This window comes from Pseudorca crassidens, chromosome 8 (genome assembly GCF_039906515.1).
Source record: "Pseudorca crassidens isolate mPseCra1 chromosome 8, mPseCra1.hap1, whole genome shotgun sequence".
Taxonomy (NCBI): Eukaryota; Metazoa; Chordata; class Mammalia; order Artiodactyla; family Delphinidae; genus Pseudorca; species Pseudorca crassidens.
In genome coordinates, this window is record NC_090303.1 from 101579554 (window position 1) to 101593108 (window position 13555).

General features: G+C 54.6%; 1 protein-coding gene across 10 annotated transcripts in view; it reads right to left on the reverse strand.

Moving 5' to 3' along the window:
• The window catches only part of PRKAG2 (protein kinase AMP-activated non-catalytic subunit gamma 2), a 276835-nt gene that overhangs the window by 128717 nt on the left and 134563 nt on the right, over positions 1 to 13555 (reverse strand). The gene's annotated exons all lie outside the window — the stretch shown is intronic.

Sequence of the window (13555 nt, forward strand, 5' to 3'; positions counted from 1 at the left end):
CCCTGGCCTCTCTGCCTCTTGGCCCCGGGGCACCAAAGGAGAAACCAAGGCTTCCTTGTGGGAGGGAATGAGTAGTTAGAGGTGAGGGAGCCGGAAAACCTGTTCACGGCCCTGGACCTGGAAGTCAGGCTCCCCCCTTGCACTGCCTTTATCCAGTGAGATCCTCCAAATATCTCCTTCACTAGCACCCCCAGGCCATGAAACAGGTCCTGAAAGGGTCAGAGCATCGTCCCAGGAGGGACACTGATAAACTGTAAAGGTGAGTCCAGGAGGACACCAAGGGGAAAACGGGGGCCAGAGCGTGTGCAACCGCCAGCGATCTGCTTCGCTCAGATGCACCCTGGAAGGCAAACTGGTTTTATAATGTCATTGGCGGAAGCCTTCCCCACTTGCTTCCAAGATATGCATTCACAAGAAAGATGCAAACCTGCTTGGCGGGAGCGTTAGCTGTGGCAGCGACAGCAGCTCAGGCCGATGTCCCTGCAGGCTGCCTCCAGAACATGCTCTGGCTTTGCTTATACTGCTCAGACCTGACCCTGAGGCCACTGTGGTTCCCCCGGCCTCTGGGCCAGGACCGCAAGGAGAAGGGCGCTTGAATACACACTCCAGAGGTGTCTACCTACAGGGAGGATGCGGCTGTCAGCTCTGCAAGCACTCCGTTTCACCAGGTGAAACTCAGGGAGGGACCAAGAGTTGTTCACTCACCCAGAACGCCGAGCGTCGATCAGAGGACAAGCTCACGCACCTGGGTAAAAACAGGGTCATGTCCCTGGAACCCAGTCCCCCTCTCTCAGACTCTTCCCAGGCTGGGGGGGCTTTGTCCGGGGAGTAACAGCAGTGTCTGCTCGACCCTGATGGGGCCATCCTTGGGGTCGTCGGTAGGCATCGCGGGGCAGCGTAGCGGGGGTACTGCCGCTGCCACATTTCCAGGGTCCCTCATCCTGACCAGCGGCTGGAGAAGCCCCCGCTGCTCTGCGGGACCATTGAGTGACCTTCTGAGAAACTCACTCGTGCTTCCCCTGCTCGCGCGCCAGCCTCCCGAGGATCCCCAAGGCTGGAGGAGGTGGAGGGCTGATGCGGCCGTTGCCTCGGGGGGAGAGCAGCGGAAACACAAAGGCCAAATGCTCTCTTCTCGGTGGGGATGCTGAGAGGTGAACAGCACAGGAGCACCCCACCCAACCCTGCCAGCCTGTGCCCTGGGAGCCCGAGGGCTGGGTCGGGCCCTGGAAGAGGTTCCCGAGCCCCGGCGGTGGGAAATGCAGAGCACACAGAGGACCGAGCACCTGACCAGGAGCCAGGTTAGACAAGGCCAGCCAGTGACCCAGGCCCAGGGCAACACAGGGCTCCGGGCGGGCTGGCCAGGGGGTAATGCAAAGCCCAGGCTCAGGGCAGCAGTGGCCCAAGGGCACAGGAGGCCCCGACAGGGTCATATTAAGCAAGAAAACTCTCACCACACCCTAAAAGGGTGGGGAAAGGGCGTGGAGGGACAATGTACAGAGCGTGACCTTGGCAAGGCCCCACAGACACCCTGGGACATGACTCCCGCCATCACCTGTCACAGAGCACGGAGCTGCCTCCACTGTAAAGTTGGGATACCACAGTAGGAAGAGATGGAGTTATTCAGTCAAGGTCACTGGGCTGAGCTGGACTTGAACCCAGGACTGCCTGGCTCCAGAGCTCAAATTGCTTTTCTCCTCATGCTCTCCATGTAGCCAACTACCGTCCAACATTGTGAAGGGAAAGCAAGATGAATGTTCTTCTTCTTTTTTTTGTTTTAAAGACAGGCCTAATTAATGAGCTCAGAATTCTAGTAACTACTGGCCTCTAGGCCTACCCTCAGCAAAACTGTTCATGAGGTGCTCCGTTACCTCTGTGTCTTCCTACCACAATCTGAGGCTGGCGGGTGGGAGGTGCCCGCTGGCCTGACTCAGGAGATGGTTCCCAGGGCTGCCGGCTGCAGGAGGGGAGCCCGGGGGAAATCAGGCTCCTGTCACCGAAAATGGGACTTGGGTCAACCACCCGCTCAGCTGGTGTCCAACTGCCGACAGAAGGTGTGACAAGGTTCTCCTACCTCAATCTTTATCTTTTGGGGAGGTTTACACACAGCTTGATGATTCAGAGAAGAAAAATGCTGTACCCTGCAAATCCGTTCCACTTGCGTTTACATTTTCCATCACTCATCTGGGTACAGGGTATTTTCAGCAGATTCCCAAAAGCAAACTGTATTTATGGGCTGCCCTTGTGTTCAGGCCATGGGGGAGGGAGAGCAAGCTGCTTTGGGTGTTCCCTCTACAAACACTCTCCGCCCTGCTGGATAGACCTTCCTCTGGCGCTGAAGAGGTTTCCAATTTCTCCTTTCTGTGGCCGGATATTTAAATCAAGGCAGGATAACAAAATATGTTGAACCTGGAGAAGGAAGACTCGAGTGCAGAAATCCCAGAAGGATTGGGGGTGGGGTGTCAGTGAAGAAAGAGTTCTGAATCTGACATTTCAGAAACCAGATAGGCTAGTTTGCAAATCTACATGCCTTAAACTGTCTTCTGGGAGTGGAGAGAATCGCGGACTTTCTTGCCTTTTGCTCAGATCCCTCCCTTACCAAGGCAGCCTTGATCCTTTAATTCTGGTCTCTCAGGACACATCTCTGGCTTGCAAGCCAGACTGTGAATTAGCAGTTTTTTAAAGGACGCGTTGCCAGGTCTCTTGCACGTGTGCAGTTCAGTTTTTTTTTTAATTTTTGGTATGAAAATTTAAACCCATTGACAAGTAGAACAGAATCATGACATTCCACTTTCCCATCACCCACTGTCAACAACTACCAACTCATGAAGACGGTACGTAAGTGTCGTCACTCCAACACCTGCATTGGAATTACTTAGAAGTCTTGTCAAAAATGCAAACTCCTGGGACTTCCCTGGTGGTGTGACGGTTAAGAATCCGCCTGCAATGCAGGGGACACGGGTTCGAGCTCTGGTCCGGGAAGATCCCACATGCTGCAGAGCAACTAAGCCCGTGCGCCACAACTACTGAGCCTGAACTCTAGAGCCCGCGTGCCACAACTACGCCACAACTACTGAAGCCCGTGCGCCTAGAGCCCGTGCTCCACAAGAGAAGCCACGACAATGAGAAGCCCGTGCACTGCAAGGACGAGTAGCCCCCTCTCGCTGCAACTAGAGAAAGCCTGAGCGCAGCAACGAAGACACAATGCAGCCCAAAATAAATAAATAAATTTATTTAAAAAAATGCAAACTCCTGGACCCCACCCCAGACCAAGTATATCACAGTTTAGGGGGTCAAGTTCAAGAATCTGTACTTTTCCCCATCTGTCCCGTAGAGGATTCTCATTGACAGAGAAGGGTTTACCGGTGTGGGTAGAAAATCCTGGCCTTGGGTCCCTGCTCTGCCATTTACTAGCCGAGTAACTTGAATAAGTCTCTTTTTTCTCAGTTCATGTCTCCATCGGAATATAGATATTAGAGTGGCGTTGTGCGGAGTAAAGAAGACAGCGTAAGAAAAGTGCCTGACATACAGTAAATGCTCATTAAACACCCAATGCTGTTATTAACATTCTTCGCTTATGTTTGGCTTCCAAGCGCCAAAGAAAATGGACACCAAGATGGAGATTTTGCAAGGGCTTCTAAGGGAGAGCTTCATCCAAATCCATGAGCCCAGCCATGTCTTGGGGCCAAGGTAGAGCCGTATGCATGTCTGTTTAGGGCCACTGACCAACAGAGAAACAAACACCACACAAGCCAGGTTGATATTAACCCCCAGGGGTCAGACATGACACTAAACCCACAGTTCCCTTGTCCTTTAACTCAGAGATCGCAGGAAGATACGTGTGGAAGCGTTTACTGTTAGACGTTGAGTACGTTTGCCAAGGGAATGGATAGAGACCTTCGTCTGGTAAGAATGCCATGTCATTCCAGCCCCCTTTGTGTGCCGGGGCGTTCATTAGAGAAGCAGGGGGCTGGGCAGAGCAAGCCCACCTTGTCCAGATGGGGACTGAACCCACCAGCCCTGGTCTCATCAGCTCAGGGCTCACACCACCAGAGCCCACCAAGCACAACCTGAATGCAGCCCCGTCCTGCACATAACAGGTGCATAATAATCACTTAACAAAGGCAGATGGGGGGGCGTGTTTCCCATTATGCTGATGTGGAAACTGAGGCTTAGGCATCACCAAGATTCTAATGTGGCTCCACAGAAATCCATTTTGCAAGGCACAGAGATTAATAAAATTTTATCAGCTAGTGGTATGAATTCCTCTAAGGAAAACAGTTTCTAAACACTTCAGAACACATGTAGATCTGAGGCAAGCAACTGACTCAAAGATGTGCACTTCTATGGGGCAGGTGAGGGCACATACCGAGCCGGGTAGGGTTCGGGGTGTGGGGAGGGACAGTGGTTACACCTTTAGCCTCTGTAACCTTTTCTAGAAATAGGTGTTGGCAGTAAGCAAGAGCAGCAGTGACTTGCCCCGTAAGAATCTGGGGAAACAAAAGAAGGAACGAGGTTGCCCTGTTGTCACCTGCAGGGAGACAGAAATAAGAGTTTACTCTAATTTAATAAGAAGAACCTTTTTGGAGAAACTCCAAGAGAAGAGAATAGTGGGAAAACGGTCATCCAAGGGCACAGAGCAGGAAGTTACAAACACCGTTCCACACACGGTCTACGGGAAGGGTGGCCGGGCTTTGGCCCCGCTCCAGATCGTCCTCGCAATCCCCCTGCAGCTGTTGGACTGGTTCCCTGTGTCGCCCAGCTGGTAGAGCGCTGGTGTACGTATGCTGGTCCACACACGTGCCCATTATCTGTGCCACGGAGGTGAGAAAACCTTAGCTCTGGGTAGTTTTTATGAACAAAGAAATAGATGTGTTCTTGGTGTGCTGAAAATAGTGGGGTGTTTTTTTTAGCCTACAAAGCTCATCACCCATCCTGAGACTTGGTGTCTTACCAAGGAGTATGACCACATGGGCGATGTCTCCTGGCAGCTGGTCCCAACCTTTCTGGAGACCTCCCTCAAGTGCACTGTCCTGATGTTGTGAGGGCTTTGTCAGTTCTTCTGCCCACCCAGCATCTGTCAAATCTTCGCTATGCTTGGGCTCTAGAATGGGAGAGGGGCTCAAAGACTCACTTTCCCAGCCCCCCAGGGGCTGCGACGGCAAGCCCCCATGGGACCTAGACTGATGGGTGGACGTCCTGGGCCAGACTCAGCACCTGCTGCACAGAAGTAGGTGCAGAGCAGGGTCCCCTGGTTTCCAGAGATGGGCGGCTGTCTTAGTCTGCTCGGGCTGCCACAACACAACACCATAGACTGCGTGGAGTAAACAACAGAAATTTATTCTCCCACTTCCCTGAGGCTGGGAAGTCCAAGATCAAGGTACCAACATGGTCAAGTTCTGCTGAGAGAAATCTCTCTCTCTTCCTCTTGTTATAAGGCCACCAATCCTATGGGATTAGGTTTCCCTGCTCTGACCTCATTTAACCTTAATTATCTCCTAAAAGCCTTATCTTCAAATACAGTTACATTAAAGGTTAGAGCTTCAACATATGAAGTTGGAGCGGGGTGGGGGGCACAATTCAGTCCATAGCAGTGCAAAAGTCCTGCTGGCACGTCCAGGGCCTGGCACGGGGTCGTGGTGTCCACGTCCAGCGCTGTGTGGGAGTCCAGTGTCCTTGCTCTGGACTTTGGGCACGTCTTGGGAATACCCAGCCCGGTTCTGTGCATCCTGGGGACTCTGTGAGCTCCTCAATACCCTTTAATACACCTTGGGGGGGTCCACTTAAACAAGCTAGAACTCATTTCTAGGCCTGTGGCTAGGAGCTCCAACTGATACCAGACCCAATGGGACCCCCTTCCGTGGAGTCCAAGGCTGACGTCCCAGTGGGATTTTCCAGTTCTCGTTCACCAGATCTGAGCGCGGGCTGGCTCAGATCCCCCACCCCTTTCTGTTTAAGAACTCGCGTCCTCTCTCTTTTCCGCACCAGCCTCGTGAGTCTGAAAGGGCTGCCTGTCGCCCTCTGCCTTCGCAGCTCAGAGCGCCGAGCCTGGAGGTGACCAGGGGTTTCTCAATCACAGCAGATTCCTGCTCTCTCCCTCAACAACTAGTCCCGGAGGCCCTGTTAAGCATAAGGCCCTGAAACTTGGGAAATGCAGGGTATGGAGGGAAGCGCCTGAAATGTCGCCCCTGCCCACGGTTGCCCAGAGACCACGTGTATCTTCTGAGGAGCTGAGCAATGCAAGCAGAGTCAGTGCCAGACGGCAAAGCTCCCCAGGCCGGAGAGAACCCTGCAGCCCGTCCCCAGGCTCGGCCCGGCCCAGCGCCTTGCACGAGCTGCCACGTTGGGCAGGAAGATGCACCGCTCAGGCCTCCTGCTGGAGAGCACACCCCTCGCTCCCCTCCGCCCCGAGGCCGTGCCCCCGGCCACGGCCACGGCCACGACTGGTGTGGAGCGAGGGCAGGCTGATCCTGCGGGAGGGGACGTGGCGCTTGAAGCAGCAATGCCCGTCTACCTGGCCGGAGCCTCCTCTGAAATGGGCAGCTGTCTGGGGCTCTCACTACCCATCCTCCCGTCCCCTCGGTCCCCAGTGTCGGAGCTGCGTCCAGCCCAGGGCTGTCCCTGTCCGCCCCTGCTTCCTCCCTTTATCCTTCCTGGGAGGTCACTCAACGCTGAATTCCACCCTGACATCTGCCCCTCACAGCACACCAAGGCTCCACTTCCTACCCGGGTTCTGTTACTGTTCAAGCCTGTCTGAGTTAGGCTTTCTGTCGCTTGTAGCCCACGCGTGCCCTAAGTAGGAGGTTCTCTTTAATAGACCGACACCACGGGCCTTCCGGAGTGAGGCGATGGTGCTGGCTGAGGAGTCTGGTCTGCAGGAGCTAAAGCTTTGTGTGTGTGTCCTTTCTGCTATTTGTGGAAAACAATTTTCTTAAAATAGATAACTCAGAACAGACCTTGACACCCTGAAGTCGCACATTCAGAGCGTCTGCTTTTAAAACAAAGTTCTGTCAAGCTCTAGGAGATGTGCACTGGACAGAAAGGTCCAGGAACCCGGTCCAGAGGGGGACAAAGGTGACAGAGACCGGCATAGAAGGGCAGAGGGAGATAGAGGGGGCCCCGGCACTGTCTCTCCCGGTGAGGCAGGGCTTGTGGACCCAGGGCTCACTCCCCAGCCACCTGTGATTCCAGGGCACCTGTAGCGGACAGTCCCCCGTGTGGACAGGGCCCCCCTGAAGCCACCAGTGCCCATCCAGTCCACAGCTGAGCCCAGCCCTGAAGCACAGAGGTGTTAACACCCCCAGGGGTGATCTTCAGCCAGCCTGGACCCACCTGGTAACCTTGGTAATGCACTTACGCGGCCCCTCCCTCTTCCTCCTCCCTCCCTGCTTGCTGGGGTCACCTTCCGAATTAAAAGCCTGCCTCCAAGTCTCGGTCCCTGTTTTCCAGAGTAAGAGAAGTGGTATCTGGTTTTTATTGTTCTGGGCATGGGATCCAATCATTAAAGGAACACAACTGGAAACATACCACACCAGGCACGTGAACTGGGTGGAGAACGAACAGCCTACAGAGCGTCTGGAAGATGCCCAGGTCGTTAAAGTGTTCGGGCAGGGGTGGCAGCCTAGGCGGGCATGTGTCCCTGTGTGCCCACAGGACGGGGCCCTCACCACCCCCGGGTCCGCCCATTCCCAGTCCCCTTCCTGGGCTTCCTGCGCCCCCCCACCCCGTCCCTGCTGGGAGCAGTATGGAGCCCTAGACGCTGCCCTGTCCCACCTCACACCCAAGCAGCACCCCCTCCTGCAGAGCTGCCATCTCTCGCATTGGCCCACTCCCCTCTCCACGGCTCAGAAATGCCCCCTTCCTGCCCCCTCCGCCCTCTCATCTCTTTCAGGATCTGCCTTCCATTTAGGACTGAGCTCCAACCAAAGAAAGGGCCGGCACCAGAGGCCAGCGGAGAGACGCTGTGTGGCCATGTGGCGGGGGGTGACCTTGGACCTGTTTCCCGAGAGCACTCCCTTCCGTCCGGGGACCCAGGGTGACCGCCAGCTCCCGCAGGAGCGGTGCTGCCACCATGCTGCACGCTCCACGTCCCGCCGGCTGCTGGCACCGTGACCATAGGGGGGCATCCAGAACCTTCTGCCCTGGAGGCCTGGGCACAGCAGGGTGGGCGTCTCTAAGCTCCAAGTACAAGTGGAGTTTGTGTGGGGTGGACAGACGTGGAGCATTCACCACCACGGGCCGGTGCCCCCTCACACATCTATAAGCGATGGTGTTTCCTTTCAATTGCTCTCGTAGATGTTGTCCAGCCCAACCTTTCCCCTGTGGCTCCTGTCCCCCTGGTCTCCACGGCAACCCTGTACAAACACCACACATACCTCGGCTCTGAATTCTTCCCCTCGGCTGCCAACCAGCCCTGTGCCCTTCAGGGCCCAGCTCACAGGCCACCTCCCCCTTGCAGCCTCCCCTGACTACTCCTTCCCAGCTGTTGTCCTCACAGAATTCCTCCAGCACTGGCTGGAGCACTTGGTGGGGAGCTGGCTGCTGTGTCCTGCATGTTAATATTACCTACGTTGCAAAATCCTGGGGGCACATCTCCTACGGTTAGGCCTAGTGCCTGGAGCACAGCAAGCTTTTAATACCTATTTTTATTAGTTGGTTATCTCTTGTATCCCCCAGATTCTGATATAACCAATGTGGACTCAGATCTGACCAAGACAGCAGAGCAAAGATGTCTCCCCCTCACTTCGCTGCCGTTTAATACTCTGGTTTCCCTGGCGCCCTTCCTCCTGTGGAGCTAAGTTCAGGGACATTAGCTGGTCATACCCCAACCTTGATCGGTCCCACCTTGTCAGCTGGCCTTGGGGAAAGAGTGAAAAGTTTGAAAACCATGAGGCTGAGTGAAAGAAGGCAGTCACTGAGGCCACATAGAGAACGGTTCCCTGAAATGACAAGAACAGGCAAACCCATGGAGACAGAAAAGACATTTGTGGTCGCTCAGGGCTGCGGGAGTGGGTGATGGCTAAGGGGTACAGGGTTTCCTCGTGGGGTGATGAAAATGTTCTAAGATGGATTGCGGTGCTAGACGCATGACTGTGAATATAGACGGTCCCCTGCCTTACGATGGTTTGATTGACGATTTTTTGACTTTATGATGGTGTGAAAGCGATACGAATTCAGCAGAAACTGTACTTCAAAGTTTGAATTTTGCTCTTTTCCTGGGCAGTGATACGCGGTCCGATCCTCTGTGGTGGTGCAGGGTGGCAGCCGCAGCTCCCAGGCAGCCCCGGGATCACCAGGGGAAACCGTGACAGACAGACAGCCGCTCTGGACCCAGAAGGCCACGCTGCTTTTCACCTTCAGTACAGTGTCCAGTAAATTACACAAGCTAGTCAACACTCTATCATAAGATAGGCTTTGTGTTAGAGGGCTTTGCCCACCTGTAGGCTCATGTGAGCGCTCTGAGGGCATTTAAGGTGGGCTGGGCTAAGCTGCGATGTGCGGTAAGTTAGGGGTATTAAATGCATTTCGACTTTTGATATTTTCAACTTAAGGTGTGTTTATGGAAAAATCATACACTAAAAACCACTGAATCGTACACTTTAAATGAATGAGTTATGTGGTACGTGAATTATATCTCAAATTATATATATGTGTGTGTGTGTGTATATACACACACACACACACACACACACACACACACACACACACACATACATTTTTTTTAGAGTAGAAACTTTGGGCATCAGGTCCGGTGGGACACATGAAGGGGAGGCCAGGTGGGGCTGAGTGGCCTGAGGTCTCAGGGGGACACTGAGATGAAGGATGTAACCAGAGGGGACATGGGATCTCGTTGGTGTACGGTCACATTCCATGGAACAGAGTAGAAATACTGAAATCTCCAGAGTTCCTCAAGTTCCTTGAACCCGAGTTGGAGGACAAAGGATGTGGAATCCAGAGCAGGGTGCATTTCCTAGAGCCCTTCATTTATCTCTTCCACAAACGGTTTGTGGGAGGGTCTCAGGGCTGAAGACGTGGAGACCTTGCAGGCGAGCGGGGGGGGGCACAGAGGAGGGCACCTTACAGTAAACCCTCTTACAGGAGCACCATAGGTGGCCTGGAGGCACGCAAAGGGTGGAGGAGGGGGGCAGGAGACGTCCCAAGGGGGGTGGAGTGACTCAGGCAGAATCACCTGGGTGCTGCCCACACCCCCGAGCATGCAGACGGGGGCAGAGCAGTGGGGGCGGCCAGCAGCATGGGTTAAAGTACAGTGGACGACGCGGGCGAGGGCTGAGCCAGCCGACTCTGGGTTGTGGAGTTTTCCAGCAGCCCTCGGCTTCCATCGCCTTCGGGAAAATCACAGGGAGCCGTGATAGCAGCTACTGTTGCGAGGATGCCATCAGGCTGCAGTGTGCTTGCGCGGTGGGCAGGTGGGCAGCCTCCTGCGCCTGCCCTTGACATTGGCGGCACTGCTGGGGGCACTTCAGCTCATGGTGTTTTGGGGACTGTGGTGTTTCCAGTAAAAATCAAGAGACAGAATCCCTGCCCCTACCTCCTTTGTTGGGGGGCACCGCGCAGATCTGTGGGGCAACACGTGTGGAAATATTTTAGTAGCCCAAGGAGCTATCACGGGACAGGGAGGGGCATCTCTGCTGTGATACCCGGAAACTCATGGATCAAGGAGAGGGGTGGGCTCCGAATCAATGCATGGTGTCCTCACGCCCACATGTCTGCCCCTATTCTAGCACCAAGGTTATCTATCCCGTAGCTCAGTTCTGAAACCACCACACAACAAAGATCAAAAGGCTTTGATCACAGTGTGTGGTGAGATGTCGGGGAACATCCTCTTTTAGAGAGTATACACTGTACAACCTCCATGGAGGGCGATTCCGCAAAAGCCGTCACACTAGGAATACATGTGCTCTTTGACCTGACGATTTTACTCCTAGGAGTTTATATACATTTACACACATGCACACACAACTATGTACAGCAGTGTCTGTTGCAGCATTTTTTTTTACAGCAAAGGATGGAGAGCAGCTCCACTGATGGAGGACTGGCTCGGTACACAGTGGAGCAACGTACAGCCACAGAAAGGAACAGGGCACCTCCCGATGTGCCACCAGGAAGTGACTGCCAGCATGCCAAGGGGTTCAAAACCAAGTTGTAGAACAGGAGGACGGTATGATACAAAAACATAAAAAGCTTGTCAGTGCACAGACTGTCTCTGAACTGTTGGCTCTGCGCAGAGAAACTGGGAGGCTGTGGTCCAGCGGGGAAGAATGCTTACTTCTTACCATTACCTTTTTATACTTTTTGAATGTTACACATGCACGCACGAGCATTACCTATTCAACTGCGTATGTATTTAAACAAAACAATATTATTCTAGGGATTGAAGTTGATCTGGGAACTCCCGGTATATTTAGCTACTTGGTGTTGTGCAAATAATCTGGGCCCCAGGTGCCTCATTTGCAAAACAGGTGCAACGATGCTGCACCCACTTGAGAGCAGGAGGCTGGGATGAGGGCCTTTCAGATTCCTTCTGCTCTGACATCTATAATCCCCTGTGGATGTAGCACAAAGACTGTGTATCCTGGCCAGGGGCACGCCGCGACTGTCCTTCGCATGAGTCCTCTCGGAGCAAAGCTAAATGCTGCTCCCTACATGTGGCTTGCGGGGCCTGGAAGACCTGCGCTGGGTGGGGCTGCAAAGGTGGTAGGACTGTTTGAAAATTCCTCCTTCTTCTGCTCCACCCTGACCAGTCTTTCCCTCCCCAGACACCAGGGCTCCTTTCCTGCCCTGGACATCACACCTGCCTAGGACAAGCATCTATTCCCAGTCACTTGTAGCCTCTCCCTGCCGGCGGCCCGGGGGAGGTAGAATTCGTCCGTTCTCCTGAAACCAGCAAGGTTCTGGTGGGCAGGGACAGACGCTCTCGGGGTTCTGTGCTGGCGAGGGTGGGGGACGGAGAGCGGGCACTTTGGGTCCCCCGTCAGCCAGCAGCTCAACACCAGTCCCGGCTCATGGGCTGTCATATCATCCAGCACTTTCTTATTCTGGACGTGCTGCTAACACACACCCAACCCGATTAGATAGACACGGGCTGCAGGTTCTGATTACAGGACATTCCTCACTTCCCCAAATGCCTTTGAACCCTCTAACCAGCTCCCACTTCTCAGCCTCTAACAGCCCTGGCCCCATCTCCTCCCTTCTCCCCCCTCCCCCCCCCCCTCAGGTCTCAGCCTCCAGAAATGGGGAAACTGAGGTCTGCAGACGGGAGACTTTCGCCCTCCACCCAGGGAGCTGGAGAAATTCTCTGCTGGAGTCACCAGCCCCGTCCCCTTCCCTAAGCTCCTGCCGGGGCGGGGGCACCGCAGCAACACTCTGGGTCTCCGGAGGTTGGTGTCAGCTCAGAGTCAGTGTACACTCATCTCTGAAGAGTCTAATTATTACCTTTTTGCCAATGCATTCACCCTGGTAAAGGCCACAGGCAGCTTCAGGGAAGGCTGGGAGAAAGGTCAGTAGTGGACAGTTTTGGCAGCATCCTGGGGTCCTTTCTCAAGGCGACCCGCCCTCCCCTTCGTTCAAGGGGCTCTGGGTTTGTAAACTGGCTCAAACCTCGGGATTAACTGAGGGGCCATGATGCTCTGATTCGAGTTAGGCTTTGGTTCACTTGACCTGGAACTCGTCATTGATCTTCAAGTAAGAATTGAGGCCTCCATCTACCTCACCTCCAGGACCGCCGTGATCAACCAGCCATCGGTCCGCCGGAGTCGGCCGTTTACTGCTGCTTTGACACTGCTGTCCTTCGCGGTAATCACGCCCGTCTCGTCTCTGGGGATTAAGTGTTGCCACACGGCCCTGCCGCCCAGGATCCGCTGCGTTTGGGATTCCCAGAGCAGTGGCTGCGGTTCCCACTGTCATCTCTGACCTCGGATGGGAGCGACCACAGAGCTGATCAAGGAGCCTCCCTCACAAACTGTTTGTCACCATCTTGGTGAAAGGGGTGTGTCCTCTGGACCATCCCAGGTGTGTGTGTGTGTGAGAGAGAGCAAGAGCGAGCAGGACTTCTATGGGAATCTAGGCCAACTTTCCAATCTCCCTAAGCCTTTGGAGACCTTCCTCTATAGGGTCCATGTTTCAGCCAACCCAACCAAATAAAACTGTTGGCCTTTCTGGCCCCAAAGCCCTTTTTTTTGTTTGTTTGTTTTGTTTTTGCGGTACGCGGGCCTCTCACTGTTGTGGCCTCTCCCACTGCGGAGCACAGGCTCCGGACGCGCAGGCTCAGCGGCCATGGCTCATGGGCCCAGCCGCTCCGCGGCACGTGGGATCTTCCCGGACCGGGGCATGAACCCGTGTCCCCTGCATCTGCAGGTGGACTCTCAACCACTGCGCCACCAGGGAAGCCCCCAGAGCCCTTCTTAATCATCTTGGCAAGCCCAGGAGGGTCTCCACAGCGAGTCAGCTCTGCCCTGCTCCTGCGGACACTGCACCCGAGAAAGAGGTGACCCCCCCGTGGGCTGTGCTGTTCAGAGTCCCTGGCCCAGGAAAACCCTCC